Genomic DNA, 20,526 nt, shown 5'->3' on the forward strand with positions numbered 1-20,526 from the left:
GACAGGTTCCTTACGTTAAGAATAAGTAGGTTTGAAAAAACTTTACAGATCGTGCCAAGCTGGCTTGTCTTTAGATTTTGGTTTCTATCTCAGCTAGAGTATTTTTTTTTTAATTATTTTTTAGAAGTGAGCTGTTTAGAAAAAAAGCATAATACTTGCATGCATATGTCTTATTTTCTTTCCGTTATATATATATATATATATATATATATATATATATATATATATATATATATACACTATCAGTTCAGCCTGGCTTTACTCGGCCCATATTTAGTGTTCATAACTGTGTGCATATATATATATATAATATTAAATTTTTTGACTGATGTCCAGCTAATCTACATTTAAAATTTCAACTGTTTAGACCAAAAATTGACAGAAGAGTTTGGTAGAGTCTGCAAAGGTCAACTCTTTCAACTTTTACTCATTGGTAGCAAAATTTTCGCCCCAAAAACTGATTAAAAAGCTTGCTGCATGTCTGAATACCCTTTATGTATAAGTTCAAATGTTTAGATCCAAAAGTGGCTGAATAGTTTGCTAAAGAACGCAGAGGTCAAATGTTTTTTTTTTTTTTTTTTTACCCCAATTTTGACTCCTTAACATTTATTGTTTGGGGCTCAAATCAAATTAAAAAGTTTGATCCATGTCCAAATAACCCACATCTAAAATTTCAAGTGTTTAGACCCAAAATCGGCGGAGGAGTTTAGTAGAGTTTTCAAAGATCAAATCGTTGAACTTTGGCCTCTTGACAGCCAATTTTCTGGCCAAAAACCGATAAAAAAATTTTTCCCAAATCTCAATACCCCTTATGCCAAATCTCGAGTCTGTAGACTGAAAATTGACAGAATGGTTTGGTAAGGAAATGTATGTACACACACACAATTTCATTTTTAAAGATATATAGATATACATATATATTAAAACTGAGTCAATAAGAACAAATGTCCTGATTGAATATGACAATGACAAAAACATGTCAGTCATTTTTATAGAAGCAGTTAACTAAGAGATTACCCACTCTATTGTTAACGAAATATAATATCTTTTATCTATAATAGCCATGCTTGAGAGTAAAGCGGTCACCAGTGACAAGACCCAGGAATTCAATCACACTGACTTCTACCCACACCTCACCGTTCAGAAGCTTCCCACAAACTAGACATAATCAGCTGAATACAGCAACGATCATAAAAAAAAAAAAAGTTAATGAATGAAAACCCCAAACGTTTATTTGAATTCAAGGGTTTAAAAACGAGCTGCTTGTTCGCCTTCTTTGACTAATTCTGTTTTTATCACACCTGGTTATTTTTAAACTATTCCCGCCTTACAAGTCCAGGATACGTCCTTGACAATCAGTACGACGGTAATCCTGCTTCTGTCAGACTGAAGAATGGTTCTGTTCACTCCTAGGAAGCTTACACTCCAAGACTTTACTTCCTCCCTTATAGAAGTGTTTACTGTTTATTGCCTGAAACACTCCCTATCAGAGAATACGACAGGGCTGCTCAGACATTTTCTTGTAGACTAGAGTGTGATAAATCTAAATTCTTAGCCAGGGTAAGAACTGATAATGTAGTGCGAGAGCATATTGCATTGTTTGAGTGCGATTTTTGCTAAATATTTGAAGAAATGAGAGCTATCAAGTGCATTGACTTTCTAAACCCTCATCTGACCTTGTGTCAGACTTGCTGCAGATCTGGTAAATAAATATATTTGTCTGAAAGGCATACAAGCCTTTCAGTGTTAAGAAAAAACGAATATAAGCAGAGACTTTTTTATGGAAATTACTCCAGACAAGTCATGAAGCCACTCGATGAACAAAGCTTAAAAAAAAGGGAGAGGGGAGACTACTTCAATGTTAAAAACTAGCGAACAATAAGTGTCAGATGAAAACAACAATTTCCCCCTCTTTATTTAGAACCTCACTCATGGAATGGAATGCGAGAACTAAAGGACAAAATAAGGGAAGTGAGAGCCTTGTAGATTACCGGAATATATAGTTTTTTTTTTTTTATCTAAGAATAAGAATGAAAAAAAAAAAACAAAAAAACGTATAAATCGGCATACAAAGGCAAAAACGAAAATGTGATAAAGATTATGCCTTTTTCTTCACCCCCACTATCTTCTGAAGCAAAATTTCTCGTCTGCAATAACATTACCTTGCTTTTGTTGCATTAGAACAAATGCCATTTTCAAAACAACATTCACTCCCCACCCCATCCAACCACTCCCCGCTTCCATCACTGGTTCAAAAAACTTGGCAACATTCAACTCTTTGCATCACGGGATTGTAAACAAAAACGAGGTCGATTACAACATGAAAATATTGAAATGGATTTGTCAATTGTTTTACATGTACAGTATGTTTAAGGAAAAAAATACACATCATAAAACTGAAATGTCGTGAAGACAGGACGTATGAAAATGAGGAAACAAAAACAATTAAAACACAGAAAGAAATCATTAAAACGAGATATTTACCGGCTTCGTTTGGATCAATGAAGGTTTTCAGAAAAAAAAAGTAATTCTTGTTTTGATGATTTTTTTCCCCGTGTATAATTGCTTTTCCTTACGCAGTATGTTATGTATTAAGCTGCGTTTTTTGCTGAACTGTTGTACACACACGAGTGTATATATATATATATATATATATATATATATATATATATATATATATATATATATACACACACACACACACACGCGAGTGTGCAATCCTCCTGTATCAGAAAACACGCTATGTGATATACATATATCTGTACGTGATGTTGCCAAGCTAATCAAAAACCTTGATTCCAGTAAAGCAACTGGCCCTGACGGTATTCCAATTATAGTACTCAAAAAACTTCAACCAGAACTAGCGCCCATACTTACAAAACTGTTTAAACGTTGTCTTAAGGAGAATTGCTTCCCATCACCCTGGAAAATCTCATCAGTATGCTCTGTATTTAAGAATTCAGGTGATCGCCCCTCCCCCTCTCAATAAGTCTCTTAAGTTGCTGGAATCTTAAATACAGAAGTAATCAACGATCTCAACAAAAATAACCTTCTTAGTGACACTCAATATGGTTTCCGTTCTGCTAGATCTACAGCAGATGTGCTTACAGTTATATCCCATAGGATTAGCAAATCTCTCGACAGAGGCAACCTTTCTAGGGCAATTGCTCTTGACATATCAAAGGCCTTTGATAGGGTATGGCATAAAGGTTTACTTCACAAGATCTCTAGCTATGGTATAGCTGGAAATGTCTTCTCAATTATTAAATCATTTCTTTCTGATAGGTTAATAATAGTAGTAGTTGAGGGGCAAAAATCAGAAGGTCACAGGGGTCCATCCTGGGCCCAACTCTTTTCCTGATCTACATTAATGATCTTCCAAATCACATCCTTACATCATTTGTAGACATTTATGCTGATGACACTACCATTTATGGTAGCACATCTAAGACAGTAAACGACCAAGTTCTTTCCGATTCTCTCTCCTCTGATCTTGAGCACGTGCTTCAATGGGGAAAGGAGTGGCTGGTTACTTTTAATGCATCTAAAACCAAGCTTCTCTCTTTACATCAACATTATGATCCCCATCTGGCATCAATTGAAATGAATGGCTCTCGTCTTCAGGAGGGGGTCCTCTTATCTCTCGGTAGTCAAATAATCAATGAAAATTTTTTTTTTTTTTTTTTACAAAGGCATCACCACATTATCAAGGCCAAGAGGTCACTCAAGGATAAGGGTTAAAGAGTGTACAGTAGAAATTGGACAATATACTAATCATTAGTAATGAAAATTCGGTAAATTTGTTAACTTATATGGAACGGCTCATCAAGAAAAAAAAAAAAAACAAATGACGCCGGATATTTATCAAATATCAAAGACGTTTTGCGGAAAATAAGTAAAACGTATAAATCGGTATGAAAGCAGAAAATAAAAAGAACAAAAAAACGTCCCATGCAAATCGAGTGAATGCGAAGGCTCTTATTTGCACATCTCCTTTCCTTAATTTGTGCAACAACAGTTTTGTACTCGCTGATCTTTGTGGGTGACTCGACGACTCGTTAGATTACCCCTATACGTAACACTGCTCGTTAAAATAAAATAATAGCACAAAATCCTTATCTATTTACGTGTCGTACACCAAAAATTACTAATTAATCCAGTATTTTTGTAAAAAAAAAAAAAAAAAAAGAATGAAAAACAAATTATCGGTGGAAACGGTCGGCGGCCATTTTGGCTTTGTTAAAGTCAAAGGACATAATTTAAACTATAATTCAAGTTAACAAAGCCCTCCACCTCCCCATGTTAAAAATGGCTTCCTAAATTTGCACAGGATTTTTTTTTTTTTTTTTTTTTTTAAAGAATACACTGGATTAATGTGTGTAAATTAGTGTACGGTCTTTTTTTATAACCTCTCAGGTAAGTACATAAAACATTTTCGCATTTTTCTTTTCTTTTAGATATTAGGGTTAATCTGAAGAAGCACCCTCTTGTGTGGCGGACACACGCGCACGTTGTTCTTTATTATTGAGTATAGAATACCAGTACTATGGCCAAAGAAACGAGCTGTACTACGATGATCAAGACTTTGACTTGTTGTACAAGATTTCTTGTTTGTTTTTCTCCAAATCTTGAACACCTGATAGGAATAAATGAGAAATACGTTGAACATCTGCTTTACCAATCATCATAAAACTAACGATTTTCTTGTTATAAAAAAAAGCCCTTTCTTGACGTTTTTTCTTTATGCGACAAATTCTTTAAAATAAATAAATAAATAAAACTAGTCAGCAGCAGCAGCACTCCCAGCAGAAACGGCCACACATTTATAGATCACCGACGATCAGCCGGCATATTGGTTAACTTGACAAGAACAACAATCGGCAGTCATGAGATCCTCTCCATCGTAGAGAGAGAGAGAGAGAGAGAGAGAGAGAGAGAGAGAGAGAGAGAGAGAGAGAGAGAGAGAGACAGACAGACAGACAGACAGACAGACAGACAGACAGTAAAAGGTAGTCAATAAAGAAGTCTTCCCATCGTTGTTTCGGAGATTTACTATTCTTCCCAAAAAGAAGTCTGAGGATCAAACAGGGTTGGTTAATGAGAGAGAGAGAGAGAGAGAGAGAGAGAGAGAGAGAGAAAGAAAGAGAGAAAGAGAGAGCACACAAGAAGCAACAGATTCAATACTTTAACTGAAGGCATTCCCCGCTCTCAAAAAAAGGGGGGGGGTATAACACTCCCCACTTTCACTCCAGATCTCAGTCGCCACAAATTCTCCAAAGACTCAGCTAACCTAGAAGCAGCAGCAGCAGGTATGAGGAAGGTGAAAAAGTTTCTTGGAAATCAGCTGACATGAAATCAAATGATTCAGGAAGAACGTTACAAGCATCATGGAGCGAGGGTGGGGGAGGAGGAAGGGGGGCAGCTCATCCAGTAGTAACCGAAGTCACCCTTATTTTGAGAACAGATTCGCCATCCATTTAAACAAAGAAACTCAGACACACTAGCTTCATTATATTGAAACGTATATCTAAAACGTAACGAACTCGATTTTTTTTTTAATCTAAGCTTGCTTCAAAAAATGGCAGAGCATCAGTAGGTTAAGATTTTGATGTTAAAAACATTCAGGTGTTTTAAAAATAGTAATTAAATATGGAAATTAAAAACGATGGCAATTTGATAGAACATGGCCGTGTGAAAACAAAAATTAACGTTTCCCTATGAATTACACACGAACCATGAGAAAACCAAACTTATTTTTAACAGATAATTTAAAAGCTTTCAAATTTTCGCCATAACGATTGGCGGCCGTTTCAAACATCGAAAAATAAATAATAAAATATAAAACTAAGGTGTTTATTAAAATAGTCGACAGATCGATTTTTTAACATGCCGTTTTAAGAAAAAAACAATATTACGTACTTAATTGTCATGTCGAAAATAGTAATATATTAACAAATTATGAAAATTCATAGAGTAAAGTTATTTATAGTTAAAAGTAATTTTTACGGAAAACGGTATTTTTTAGATGTTATAAAGCAGACAGTGAGCAGTTCATACACAGGGGCCATAACTCAGAACGCATATTTTACATTACATTTTAATGGCGACCAACATTTTAGCGTTATAGCAATAGTTTTTTTTTTTTTTTTTTTTTTTTACTAAAGACAATAATCGTTGTTCTCATGTTGTTGAAATACGAATTTTCGTAATTTTGAAATATATTACTATTTTCGATATGACTAGTACGTAATGTTTTGTTCTGTTACTTAAAATGACACATTTAAAAAATCGATTTGTCAACTATCTTAAACTCCAATATATATATATATATATATATATATATATATATATATATATATACTAGCATTTCAACCCGGCGTTGCGCGGATGTTTGGAGGTTATGTTGAGCAAAAAAAAAAAAAAAAAAAGTGGTAGTAGGAAGGCAGGCTCGAACCCGTACCGCGAAGGAGGAAAAGAACGAGGGAAAAAACGTGGCGTCTTTGCTGTTACGACCACCACCAAACCGGAAGTGACGTAGATTTAAATTAAGGCTCGACAATCGAAAAGAGGGGACGACTTTCGAAAATATCGGTGAAAAAAAAACCCCGACTCCTCCCTGTAGAAAAGTGCCCAGTTGAGGGTGAACATATTAATGTTTTTAGCCAATTTTTCGGTCTTTGTCCTTTGAAGGGTCGAGCTTCAAAACGATACTGGTCTTGTAAAAATCCGTCGCCTCTGTCGAAAGTTTTAGGCAAACATGCAAACATACATACATACATAGATTTATATTTTGGTAGCTCAAATTTTCGACCCAAACTGGTTAAAAAGCTTGCCCTATCTCTGAGTACCCTTTATGTAAAATTTCAAATGTTTAGACCAGAAATTGTCTGAGTAATTTGGTAGAGACCGCAGAAGTCAAATCTTTTTTAACTTTGACCCCTATTATGACCCCTTAACATTTATTGTTTTGGGCTCAAATCAAGTTATTAAGTTAGATCCATTTCCAAGGAACCTATATCTAAAATTTCAAGTGTTTAGACCGAAAATTGGCGGAGGAATTTTGGTAGAGTTCTTAAATGTCAAATCGTTTAACTTCGACCCCTTAACAGCCAAATTTCTGGCCGAAAACGGATTACAAAAATTTTCCCAAATCGCCATACCCCGTATATCAAATTTCGAGTCTGTAGACTGAAAATTGACAGAGTTATTGTGCAGGGAAATGTACACCTACAGACACAGAGGCAGATACTTTCACTTTTATAGATATATTAGCATTTCAGCCCGGCGTTGCCCGGGTGTTTGGAGGTGTATGTTGAGCAGAAAAAAATGTTCCATTTTTTTTTAACTTTGACCCCTGTTGTGATCCCTTAATATTTATTATTTTGGGTTCAAATCAAGTTATTAAGTTAGATCCATGTCCAAGGAACCTATATCTAAAATTTCAAGTGTTTAGACCCAAAATTGGCGGAGGAATTTGTGAGAGTTCTCAAATGTCAAATCGTTGAACTTTGACCCCTTAATAGCCAAATTTCTGGCCGAAAACCAATTACGAAGGTTTTCCCAAATCTCAGTACACTGCATATCAAATTTCGAGTCTGTAGACTGAAAATTGGCAGAGTTATTGCGTGGGAAAATGTTACACACACACTTATATATATATATAATAGAATAGATAGATAACAACAACAACGTGTCCATAATCATTCGAAAATGAAAGTACGCTTGACGCTGATAAACTAACGTCATAGAAAGTCATTTCTGGGATTAATTCACAGGTGCTCGCTCTGGAAGCAAATAAAATTGAAAGGGGAATTTGGGACACTAAAAATATAAACATTCGAAAAATTATCTCAAAATTCAGTCTGCCTTTTATTTCTTCATGTACATTAATTGTTAATTATAATTAATTTTTATTTATTTAAAATCAACAAGAGTGGAAATTAATCTTTTTTAAGATCTGTGGACTGGAGGGATTACTGCAATACTGTAAACCACCTTTAACTAACTTTAACTAGAGTCAAATTTTTAAGGAGTAAAACAACTAAAAATATATGCTTTTTACTTTCGCTGATGAATGAAAGGTAAAAAGAAACGGTTTTAAAATTTATGTACGTGAAAGAAGTAAACTGGATTTAAGATTATTTTTCGATTTTATAGGTTTTAGCTTCCCATTTCATCTTTCACTTTGGTACTGCTACTACCAAAGTGAAGTGTGTATATATATATATATATATATATATATATATATATACTGTGTTTTAATAATAAGAAAATAAATTGATGAATAAATAAATAAATAAAAAGTCAAATGTTTCACCAAACACGCGAAACAAACGCTGAAACGAAAAATAGGCCAGAAAATACATATAGTTGGGGAAAGAGGATAAGGAAGAACGATAACTCAAGTTCATAACTGTCCTTTAACTAGGAAATTGATAAATTGAGTTATCGCTCTTTCTTAGCTAGCCTCTTTCTGGATTTGTTCATAAAGATGGCGACTAAATTTTTCCCGGTCTAGTATTTATTTCAATATTTCACAAGTATGCAAAAACTTGGTGTTTTCAAATTAATATTTTTTTTACCAAAACCATAGTTTAAGTAAAAAAAAAATTTAAAAAAATAAAAACCATAGTTTAAGTAAAAAAAAAAAAATTAAAAAATAAAAATAAAACAAAAAAAAGTAATAATGCTATTTAACTTTAAATAATTTAGATGAATTAAATAGGAATTCGCCATTTATGGCTAGAAGGGTCAAGTATTGCGGTTCATTTGTGCTTTTAGATCAAAGATAAACATTAATGTTCTCACATCCGTTTGTCCCCATTTACTTGCCTCCTCACAAGGGCAGAGTTAGACACAAGGCCTGGTTTTGTGGAGAGGGAAATAGAGCTCCCAAAAGAAAAATAAAAGAAAAAAAGACAAAATTAAAAAAATCTACAAGGATTCTTTCCTCACGGACTGAGAACAGAAATGATGAAGTGAAGTTATCAGAACAGATACTAAACTTTACTCATCCTGTCAATTCTTTTGCAATTATCATCGTCCATCTGTCGAGGTTGGGTAACGAGTTCAATTCTTTGACGAGATGAGCAACAGTTTTTCTTTGTTGGACAATATTTGCTCATTAGTGACATATTTTATTATTGTTTATTTTTCTCTATTTTATCCGGCATTGCTCGGGTAAAAATTGCGCGCTTATACAATTTTTTAAATTTTATTTTTCCCATACGTTCTTTTTTGAATTATTATTTCAATGAGTATTATAAATAATTTTTTTTATAAATAGCCATTATACAGTTGCATGCGTGTGTGATATGACATTGAGCGTTTTTGGAATTGACGTCAATTTAGTACCACTTAGATAAAACCACATTTTAATGTTATTTTATTTTTTTTGTTTTCTCGTCTTTACCGATTAAAAAACACAATCATGGTTCCATGAGTAATAATAGAAACTTCCTGTTCAAATATGACGCCATTTTGTAAAAATTTCGATTATTTACTCAAATTTGAACTCGACCTGGGACATCATGTAATAATCTAAAAACGTTTTTATTGCCAATACATAATTTATTTTCGCATTCTGCTTAAGACAGCGATCTCATCATCTACCTAATTCATTGTGTATTAAGGTCACGTATATGCGAGAAACACAGACACACAAAATCTTGCCTGATGGTTTCATTAATACAGAGGTAGCAATACAACCGAAACGAATAATAAAAACATACGTTGAATTATATTTTACTAATCAGAAACTAATAGTCATGATAACTACTAGTCATATATATATATATATATATATATATATATATATATATATATATATATATATATATATATATATTAAAGATTTGTTTTTTTTGTTCTGTCTCTAGTTATTCTTATTTCAATATTCGCTCAATAATAAACTAATAATAATTCGGCGTATATTTATCAGTTACGCATAGACGAGAAACACACGGACACGAGATCTTGTCCAATAATTTGCTTTTAAATGCAGAGATTTAGACGGTACTTTTTCAGAATACGGACCATGCTGAAATGATAACGTTACTATTTAGAAACCCATTTAAACATGAGGAGGAGTTGTTTGGCCACTTTTTTTTTTTAAAGCTTAAATTTTATCTAAAAAAAAAAAAATAGCACGGTCCATGCACTACCTCATATGGTTCCAATTCGGAAATCTTGAAATCAAATTAAATGAATAAAAAAGCCTTAAATTACGACAAATTTAAACCCGGTTTAAATAGATAAGTGGCCCTTTAAATGGTGGAATACATTGGAATTAATTAATGACCCCCACCACCACCTACTACGGTTGTTTTGTTCAGCTTTCAAAAAACTTTTTCGTTTAAATACTAAAAAGAAACATTTTTCTCATAACATATTTTTACATAATAATCCAATTTCATGACGGGTTTAGGTTTAAAATGCGTTTAAACACACACACACACACACACACACACACACACACATAAAAACTAATAATGCAGTCGAACCTGTCGGAGAATATGCTGTGTGTGAGGGGGAGGAGAAGAGGGGAAGGCTCAACATATTTTTGGCCGACTACACAGAAAAAGATATATATATAGCCGACAGCTTTTTTTTTTTTTTTTACTAAAATAATGTCAGTTAGTCACCCTCTTACCTAACTTACGTTAAATAGTTTTCTTTATTCAACTCTAGCACCATGAAATTGAGAATTTTTAATTTTTTTTACTTTTTTTTTTTTTTTTTTAAGTTGACAGCCGAGTAGCAAACACAGTTCTTAATACTCTAAGAAGCTCATCTCTTATATGCCTCACCACGAGATCGGTCGTTTAATGCGAAGAAAATTCAACTCTTCAAAACGAGACATTCTGGTTTGGGACAAAATAAGCAATTCCTCGGTTTTGATAGATTTCTTTTTCATCGACCAAGGATACAAACGATGAAGTCTTGTGTCGGCAGAAAAATAGCTTTTGCCCTCGGCCTTCCCCTAATTGTATTTATCTTGGAAGCACACCACACCACCCACTCCCTCAAATCCCAAACCTTATTTTTTTTTTCTTCCTAACACTTAGATCGCACTTATTAGAGACCGACATGCTTGTTTTCGGATCTGAATAAACCGGAAAACAGTGGTCGAATTTAGAAAGGGTTGGGATAGTCTTATTAATAGATTTTTTTTTCTTTCACTGCCTCTCCATTTTACACCAGTACGTTTATCTGTGTAAATATATTTTTAAAAATAACATTTCAAATAAATTTGGGAGTAGCTTCTTAACTAAAATCGAGCCCTAGAGTAAATGTGGTATTGTGGTAACTGAAATGGTTCCAGTTAAGAGTAGCATACACAATTTCACTTTTAGACCAAAACCAAGGATGACACACATTTTGCCCACACTTTTGATAGCCTTGTGCCTAACTTGTTACCAATGTAAACTTTTATATTTTGTGCAAATTAAGAATTTATAGTATTATAAAACAGTTTCTACAATTTGCTCCTAGTAAAAAAAAAAAAAAAATGGATTTCGCACCTTATTTTTTATTTTATTTTTTTTGTTTTTACCAGTGATTAAAAATTATTCACGACAAATAAAAATTCAAGGTCTTCTGTGGCGAGTTTACAAATCGGTTCCCATGGCGGACGATATCGAACAAGCTCGGTAAAATCCGGTAACGAATTATGATAACAGTCAAAAGACAAACACACAAAATGAAAACCAGGTTCCAGAAAAACAAGACAGATTTACGTATACACTGAGATGAGATCGGCGTATATATAGCCACACTGACGAGTCTGAATTAAGACAAATCATGGATACCTTTGGATATAAATAATATGAATTAAATAAGGAGTGTGTGTGTGTGTGTGTGTGTGTGTGTGTGTGTGTGTGTGATTAATAGTCACTTGACTGAATTTATATGGTAGCAGAAATTTGGAGCCAACTGCTTCGTCTCGAAGTCAATTCGGCCACACTAGACCATGTCTATACCAAAATAATTGCTAGTATCTACTATTTAAAACAAATAAAATTCAACAGTTGGATTCTTCTTATTTTTTTAATTGGCACTGTTGGAGCAAAGAATGAAATTTTACCGAAATAGCTTCACACACACACACACACACACACACACACACACACACACACAAGGGTTAAAAGTATTGGAAGGTTCTTTCAAATAAAAACTTTCCAACTTTCAAACCTCCACTAACTCATGTTAGTTATCAACATCCCCCCCTTGCATAATCCCCTCTATATGCACTTGTAATATCTCCCCCAGAAATGTACTTTTTAGCTAGATATCGTTGGATGTAACCTAGCTCGTTCTTCCCTCTTCTGATGAGAAGCATTATCCTTTGAAAGGCCTAGGTATAAAGAGCACTTATAACACCCTCTTCCCTTGATGTTATTTCCCTATTGAATTGACATTACCACTATATTGCTTTCTCATATATATATATATATATATATATATATATATATATATATATATATATATATGGATTTTACCGTCATTGGATAATTTACCTTTCACCAGACTATCCATTCACGTGAAATCACTTTTCACCATATTTCCTTTGCTTCACTTTTTGTTATCAAGTAAGATCTATGACTTACTTGTAGTTTCATGAAATACTTTTGTATGCAAAACCCGATCCCGCATTTTGCTAATTCCTACCCTCTGATAAGAAGGAAAGTATTTCTTCGAAACTCCGCGGATTAAAGACTATACACTTATTAAGGGTTTCCTTTTCAAATTAAATATGTTTTAACTATTTTTCAAAGTGTTTTTAACAGGTTTTTATTAACTATTTGCTCATATATCTTTTTTTTTTTTTTTGCTCAACATACACCTCCAAACACCCGGGCAACGCCGGGTTGAAATGCTAGTATATATATATATATATAAGGACTAGATAAAACCAAAACTTCTTTCCTTTCGGTTTCACGTTTAAGCCTGGCTTCTTCCAAGCACGAATCAGAAATCCCAAAACGAAACGGGTTCCCCAGTAAACGCACACTTACGGTTTTTTATAGATTATTTTTTAAAGAAATTTCAGTGGAAAAAAAATCAGGAATAGCATTAATAAAAACACCGTAAGCATTTGTTTTCCATTTATTTATTCCATTCCTATTTATTTGCTTCCCCGCGAGGGCAAAATTTGACTCAAAGTCGTTTTTAATGTGGGGAAATACGCAGCCCCCCAGAAAGGGGTATTCTGGATTAGAAGTCAAAAATTTTTAATTACCTTGGTCTACTTCAGCTTCGCTGACTAAGGAGAGAATTAACTTAGTGTAGAATCAGAACAGTTACTACACTCTGATCTCAGTCCGAAGGCCAAGTTTCTATGAATTTCTTTTTCAAAACTAGCACTAGTTCAACATTACCTTCCATTGTTATACAATAAGAAACCAAAAGAAAATTATTTACAAAAATGTTTTCGCTTTATAAGTCGTATGAATACGTTTTCATTGCGAAATTAATTTAAAATTGAGTAAAAATGTATTTCAAATGTAAATTTAAAAAAAAAACAAACAAGTTTTTCAATTATTAATTTATATTTTTTGTGCTTCATAAGTACCTTTTTATATCACATTTACAAACCTTTTGTATATCGGGTTTTCTATTTTAAGTGCTTTCCAGCGGATTATTTGATTTTTTTTTTTTTTTTTTTTTTTTGACTAAAAGAAATTGTGAATATTCGCAATGAATGAGCTCTCAACAAATGAAACGCGATTCTCTGCAATCTTCGAATATAAGATGTTGAAAATTCGGGATCTTTCATGAAATGTTATCACACTTATGTTCGACGATTGTCAGGAACAGAGTTTTTTTTTTTTTATTTCAGGGATTAAACGATGCGACTTAAATTCTGAAGAAATAATAATAATAAAAAAAAAAAAAAAAAAACTCGTTGCGTTGGAATCACTAAAGAAAGAAAACATTTTCATTTTTAGGGTACATGTACAGAATAGGTACCCAGAGGATTTCCGTTTCATTAAGTAAATTCCGAGTATTGATAAAATTTTTTAATCTAATTATCTTTTAAAACATAACCCAGGTTTTTAAGGGTTTAGTTCGGTTCAGATTCTAAACCGAACCAAATATCAGTTTTTAGAATGTCCGAAGCACAAGCAGTTCACGATTTGAAAGTCGCGAACAGTTTGACGAGGCAGACGATATTAAGCATGCCGAGGGTTAACCTTTGAAATGCTAAAATTCATTTGAATCCTAGCAAAGAAAATGAAATAAAAAGGTGATTATTGGCTAGATTCTCCGTCAAGACTCAGAACTGACTCCAGAGAACTGAAATCCTCTGGGTGCCGAGTTCTTACAAATATTATTCTTTTTTTTTTTTTTTTTTTTTTTTTGGTTTTGTTTCGTTACTCTTGTTTCATCGCCAAAAAGGGATATATTGTTACTTGGAACGCAAGGGATTACTATTTGAGATTGTGTCTAACAGGGGATTGTCGGGAGTTGAGCAGCGAGATGTCTGTTCAAGGTACATTTAAAATTCTGCAGGTTAGTACAATTAGGGAAGCAAGAAACAGGGAGGGAATTCCAAAGTCCAGCAGTCTGGATGAAGAAATTATTCAATTGAAGGCATCTAAGAATTCAACGGTATTTTTTTTTTTTAATTTGGTCAATATAGTCATTTTAATATTAGATAAGGCTAATTTTCATTCATAAAATCTAACAGTACATCAATAAATAAAATAAATAAAATAAAACACGCAACAAGCAGTGGCAGTGCCGAGACGATCTATAATTATGGTTTGTTGCGACCCTATCATCCATTCTCTACTTAACAGGAAGAGGGAAACCTGTGGTCAATTGTGTGACCATTTAACATGTGCACGTTTATCGTATTAAATTAACTTAGATAATTATATTGAGACCTTTTTTTTTATTTACTTGTAATTTATTTGCTATTCATTAATAAAATAAAAACTGCAAGAGCGTAAAATACTAAATTTTAAAATCTTATTTAAAAAAATAATTACGACATCCGCCAGCATGCATTTCCATTTCTACGTAAACAAATCCCCCACTTTGAAGTTTTATTACATTAATAACAAATCAGGCACAAGGCCATTGAAAAGCGTGGGGAGGGGGGAATAGGTGACGATCACCCTTTGTCACGATTACTAGAAAACGTCTATCCTACTATTAACTAGATCATTAAGTGCCATAATATCACATTTATTCCAAGGAACGTCAGATTTAAAATTTCCGAAATTGTTGAAAATTTTTATTGAAATTTGGATTTTGGTTAATTAGTTAAAAAATAATTCGTTAAACTTCGAAATTTTAAACAGAATTAAACTTTCGAATAAAAAAAATCTATTTTTAAATTTATCAGTAAATCCTCATATATTAAAATAACAGTTTGAATTTTTTTTTTTTTTTTTTTTTTTTTTTTCAATAATTTTATAAATAGGGATTTAAAAACAGCGTTGTCTTCCTTCGGGTCAAGATCACAGTGTAGTATCTGTTCTGATGCTACATTGCTACAGTAGCAATAAGATGTGTGATCTTGGCCCGAAGGAAGACAACGTTGTTTTTAAATCACTTCACCTTTTCTGTCCTCGGTCAGTGAGGGAGAAATCCTTCATGAATGAGAAAATTTTTATTTTTGTTCCTATCCACAGTTCCCCTTTTGGGGGGGGGCAACATTAAAAACTGACCTTGTGTCTAACTCTGCTCTTGTAGGGATGCAGGTAAATAAGAACAGTTATATTTACAACACTTTGATTCAGAATAATTTAATGACCAAACGATGCTGTAATAATTTTATTTGATTTTCAAATTCATATTTATATATAAAATGATACCATTTCTACTGAATTGCTTATTTAATCCAGGTTTGATTAGGTTCAAATTCTGTAGAAGCACTCGAAGCAAAAGCTAAACAAAAATTGGTGCTTGTGCACTTGCACTTTTGCCACCGCACTATTTTTAAATATTTTTTTTCAAGTTAAATTAAAGCTTCACGATATTTTTTTTTGAAGTACACGTACAGATTAGTTACAAAACACCATGTTAAGAGTGGCTTTCCCCTCCCCATGTTAAGAATAACTTTCAAAATAAGATTATTATTTCAGCACGGTAACATAAGTGCATAAGTACCGAAACATTAAATTACCTATAAATTAAGTTATTGCAAAATTTAGTACTTCTACAGAATTTGAACCGAACCAAACTGTTCGCTGAATCGAATATTTAGTGTTACAGTCAAAATAAAAATAAACAGTTCACTTCAATTTCTGTACAAGTATAGTTTCATTATTAAAAAACAAAATGTAAACACTCTGTGCGTCGTTATTTCCAAGTTACAAGAGGAGAGGGGTGGGCGCGAAACCCGCGCTATTATTTTTGCTATTTCTGCATTTCGTCACATTAGCACCTTAAAGAAAGCACCTGGTAATAAAATGGGTGATCACTTTCACATTCAGTTTAACTAATATATCAATCCCCCTCTTCGTGACCAGAAAATAAATCCCAATTTAATTGGTTCTTAAAATCGGCTTTGTGCTGGGTTTTATTTAAGATGCGATTTTGTTTTTCTTTTTAATATTTGAGGGGCTATCCTCTATTCCCCCTATTCAAGATTGTGGAGAAAAAAATTATTGGAAATGTTACGGAATAAAACAGCTTAAAAAGAAGACAGGTTGTATTAAAATTAATAATCATAGACATTTAACATTTTCGGTTAATTACAGCTGTTGGTCAGTTGTTTAAAAATGCAACTTTTTTTTTTTATTATTCATAATTAGAATAAGGAGTTGTTTTTGTTTTGTTTTAACTCTAACATGTATGTGTGTATATATATCGGAGAGAGAAAAAATTAAATTTAAAATTTAATTTAAAAAGAACGTAGGTACCATTGTTTTCATGTGAAATTCAGTTTTACGATTTCTGAAAATCTCGTCCCAATTCTGTACAAGCGCCATTCTTTATTTTTAATGTGTTGTGTTGTGATGTGGTGGTTATGCACTTATGTTACCGTGCTATTTTTTTAAAAATAAAGTTTTGCGATATCTTTTGTAACAATTCAATAACTGTTACGTGAAAGTACAGAATAGTTAAAAAAAGAAAAGAAAAAAAACACCCTCTCCATGTTAAGAATGGCTTTCTAAATAATATTATTTCAGCACGGTAACATAAGTGCATAAGTACCGTTTTTTTCTATGTGATGCATTTTAAGATTTTTAATCCAAATTTTAAAAAATAAAATAAAATTTTAAGGCGACTTACCTCTAACTTGACCTTCGAATTCAATAAGGACTTCCTTTTCCTTTTTTGTTTTACGATCTGCGTGTAAAGCCATTGTTGTGTTTTTTTTTTTTTTGTTTTGTTTTTTTTTTTTTGCTTCTTTTATATTTTCTTTTAAATCCAACAGACGTACACTACCCCCAAAAAAAATCACGTAATATATAATTCAGACAATCGTCCAAGTCTCCTTTTCGGTATTTTTTTTTTTTTTTTAATTCTTATTTGTTAAATTTAAATCGTGAAGCTGGGAAGAAAGAAAGTGCGCTCGAATTGACTTTTTTTTTTTTTTTTTAATTTTCTTTATTATTTAATTAATTAATTTATTTTTTGTTGATATTTTTAAACTATACAGTTATTTACGTTTAAATAAGCAATAAACTAAGCTATTTTTTTAATGTATATTTCTAACTGACATGCCTGTGTGTTTGGGTATCTGTGTATATTTTAAATTTGCCACTATAAGCTTAAAACCTACTTATGTTGTATTTACGTAGAAGTGTTATTGTTGTTCTTGTAGTGGCCCGTAATCACATGAAGTGCGTATAATCGGTGCGTATGTATACATGTGTGTGTATGACGATACTTATATATATATATTATATATATATATATATATATATACCCTGTTTAATTGTGTGTGCGTGTGTTTGCCTGCGCGCACCTATGCATTAGTGAAGTTATTCTAATATATATGTGTGTGTAGTATTTGTTTGTGTGTGAATGTGTATTTTTTTTTTTTTTTTTTTTTTGTGAGACAGTGTGTGTGTGTGCGCGCACCGGCTCCAAGCCTGAAACAGCAACTGCGATTTTGACGATTCTGCCGTTTCGACTCTCCTCCTCCCTTATCTGTTCATCCTCTTCCTTTCCCCTCTTCCGCTTACTTTCTCTCTATTATTTCTATTGCCCCCCCCCCTCTCTACGATTGCTAACCCATGCTTTCTCAAACGCTCTTTCAGTTTCCGTTTTGTTTGCCGGGTAGGAGGGGGGGGGGAGAAGGAGGAGCTATCCTTTTATTTACCTTCTATTTTCTTTCTTTTTTCCCCTTTCGCTATTTCCTTTCTTTCTTTCTCCACCTCTACATCATTCCTTTTTCTTTTCTCTCCATATTTCTTATTTCCTTCCTTTCTTTCCTTGATATTTTTCATATCTAATTTTTTTCATTTTAATTATTTCTTATTTCATTTTTTGCTTGTTTCATCTTTTTTTCTTTTTCTTTCTTCAACTTTTTCTCCCCCCCCCCCGGTAATTTCTTTCTTTTCTCCCATCATTTCTTCCCTCTCGTCATTTCTTTCTTTTATTTTTTTTCCATCATCAAGAAATTTCTTTCCTTCTAGAATTATCCCTTTCTTTTCTTCTCTTTTCCATCATTTCTTTCTTTCTTTCTTTCTTTCCTCTAGCTGTAATTTCTTTCTTTCTTCTTTCTATCAACATTTCTTTCCCTTCCCTCCATAAATTTTTTATGCCTGATTTTTTTCTTTTCTTTCTTTCTTTTCCTTGCCTTGCTTCCATTTTTCCTTACATTATTTCCTTTTGGTCCATCTATAGAATCTGAAGCCGAAATAAACTGTTTTTTCTTTTCTTTTCTTTTCTTTTCCCTTAACCCTAAACTGGTCTTAAAATAATCCTAACCTAAGTTGTAGGTTTAATTCTGCAAAATCAATTTCGTTCGTTTCAAATTCTATTGAAGCACCGTCTTTTTTCTTTATCCTCCCACCCCGCCATTTGTTTCTTTTTCTTACCTTGTTTGGTTATTTTAATTTCTCTTTCTTTTTCGTTCTTTCTTTTCTCTTTTTATTATTATTATTTTTGTCCATCTTTCATTTCGTTCATAATTTTTTCTCTTTAAATTTCAATTTCTCCGCCCCTTTTTTGTGTATTTATTTATTTTGCTTTCTTTCTTTTCCCCATCTCTTTCTTTTCTTCTATAGTCATCAGTTTTCCTTTCCTATCTCGATTCTTCTTCTTCTTCTTCTTCTTCTTCTTCTTCTTCTTCTTCTTCTTCTTCTTCTTCTTCTTCTTCTAGAAGTCTTTACACAGATAATGTTCCCTGCAGTTTATGTGGCAACAAGTCTCCCTCAGATTTCCAATATTTTTCAACTCTTTACAAAAACTATTGCAAATAACTTTGCCTTATCGCAACAACCGTTTATCATGCAATGGTTTCTCGACAGCAACGACCATTGAGCTTCTCTGAAATTTGAATGCCAATAAGCCCCCACCCCCAAGTCTCAATACTATCAGCACTCTTCAAGTGGAGGTCTGGTTAGTGTTGTCTCTCCTCGGTCTTTCCATCCTCCTCGACCCTTCACAATTATTTTGTGTGGTATCAGTCGAGGCTAATGCCTTTTATTAATATTTAATCGCTAGGAGTAGTCACACAGGCCATCATCAAAGATTTCTCTTTGAGAACAACTTGTGGTGTTATCTGGAGTCTAAGTGACAACAAGTCTCACCAGATTTCCAGTACTCTCTACCTTTTTCGATAACCTTTTCAGATGAATTTGCGTTATTGCAACAGGCGCTTACCATTGATTTGTTAGCAGCGACCATTGGTTTTCATTGGAATTTGGGTGGCAATAATTCTCCCCAAGGTCCCAATCCTCTTTTTACTAAATCCAGCGGAAATTTGGCTAGTGCTTTCTCTACTCGGTTTTTCCACCCTCCTTGACTTTTCTCACTTATTTTGTGTGGTGCCAATTTATGGTGACACACACACTCACCAAAGAAAATGAGGGGGGCGGAAGGCAGACGCACATGAGGGTTAACTTACAATTATATCGTTTCAGTTTTCATCATTCCATGTGATGTTTCTTTGTGTTTTACGTCTGTTGCAGTTTCTGTACGTCTGGCTTGTGCTTGTAGCTCATGTATATTAGTCGATGCATTCAAGGGTTTTCCTTAATGTTTTAGTCGTTCTTATTGTTGAATTAAGAATTTGCATTATTGCAACAGCTGCTTACCATTGATTTCTAGTTGGCAGCAACCATTGGTCTTTACTGAAATTTGGGTGACAATAAGCCTCCACAAGGTCCCAGTCTTCTTTGCACTCAACTAGCAGAGGTCCAGATAGTGCTTTCTCTCCTCCACCTTTCCACCCTCCTTGACCCTCCTCACTTATTTGGTGTGGTGCCGGTGTATGGTCACACACACACACACACACACACACACACACACACACACACACACACACACATACTCATTCTTCTTTCAAAGTTTTTTGGTATTATTCATAGCCTTTCTACTATTACTGATATTATC

The 20,526-nt window shown here is 33.3% G+C and overlaps 1 long non-coding RNA gene across 4 annotated transcripts in view; it reads right to left on the bottom strand.

The window, feature by feature from the left end:
* LOC145243654 (uncharacterized) overlaps nt 1–20,526 on the bottom strand; it is a 455,606-nt gene that overhangs the window by 434,493 nt on the left and 587 nt on the right. For 3 of the 4 annotated variants that reach the window (XR_013862925.1, XR_013862926.1, XR_013862924.1), the window contains exon 1: nt 17,251–20,526. This exon is cut by the window's right edge and continues 587 nt beyond it. This is a non-coding gene — a long non-coding RNA (uncharacterized LOC145243654). The remainder of the gene's footprint in view (nt 1–17,250) is intronic. The other variant, XR_013862923.1, reaches the window with a different exon arrangement.

This window comes from Euprymna scolopes, chromosome 22, assembly GCF_053919585.1.
Source record: "Euprymna scolopes isolate OS-2025 chromosome 22, ASM5391958v1, whole genome shotgun sequence".
NCBI lineage: Eukaryota > Metazoa > Mollusca > Cephalopoda > Sepiida > Sepiolidae > Euprymna > Euprymna scolopes.